Below are 1,113 nucleotides of genomic sequence, written 5' to 3' on the forward strand. Positions count from 1 at the left end.
TTTTTTTTTTGTTTAATTATTTAAAAATTATATTATATTATTAAATTTTTTTATATTTGTATTATATATATATATATATTGTTTATATATTATTATATTGTTTATATGTTATATATTTATCTATATTATTATTAATTTTTTATTATTATTATTTTATAATTTTTTATTATTATAAGGGTTTTTTATTTTTAAGTATTTTTTGTTTTTTTTTTTAAATTTTTTTTAAATTTTTTTTTATTTTTTTATAGTTTATATTTTTTTATAATTAAAAACCCCCTTTTTTTTATTTTATTTTTAAAATTTTTTTATTTTTTTTTTTATATTTTTTATTTATTTTTTATTAATTATTATATATGTTTTTTTTATATATATGTTTTGTTATTTTAGTATTATAATTGTTTATTATTTTATTTTAAATTTTATTTTGTTTGGTTTTTATTTTTTTATTTAAAATTTTATGTGTATATTAAAATTTTTTTTATTAATTTTTGTTATTCTTTTTTTAAAAATTTTTTTTTTATTTTATTTAATTTTTTTTTTTTTTTTTTTTTTATATTTGGTTTTTTTTTTTTATATTATTTTTTTTTTTGTATTTTAAAATTTAATTTAATTTTTAAAAAAATTGTATTTAAATTTTGGGAAATTTTTTTAAAGTTAAAATTCCCCCCTTTTTTTAAAAATTATATTTTAAAAAATAAAAGAAAAGGGGGGGAAAAATTTTAAAAAAAAAAAATTTTTTTTTTTTTAAAAAAATAAAAATAAAAAAAAATTTAAAAAAATACAATAAAATTAAAAATAGAAAAATTATAAAAAATAATATTAAAAAATTTAAAATTTTTAAAAATAGAAAAAAAAATTTAAAAATTTTTTTTGAAAAATAATTTGGGGGGAAAAAAAATTTTATTTTTTGGGGGGTTTTAAAAAAGGGGGGGGAAAAATTTTAAAAATTTTCAAAATTTTTTATGGGAAAAAAAAAAAATCCTTTTTTATAAAGAAAAAAAAGGGGGAAATTAGATATTAAAAATAAAAAATTTTTAAAAAAAAAAGGGGGGGGGGAGTAAAAAAATAAAATTTTTAAAAATTTTTTTTTTTATTATTAAATAAATTTTTTTT

The sequence above is a fragment of the Penaeus monodon genome, chromosome 23, assembly GCF_015228065.2.
Source record: "Penaeus monodon isolate SGIC_2016 chromosome 23, NSTDA_Pmon_1, whole genome shotgun sequence".
Taxonomy (NCBI): domain Eukaryota; kingdom Metazoa; phylum Arthropoda; class Malacostraca; order Decapoda; family Penaeidae; genus Penaeus; species Penaeus monodon.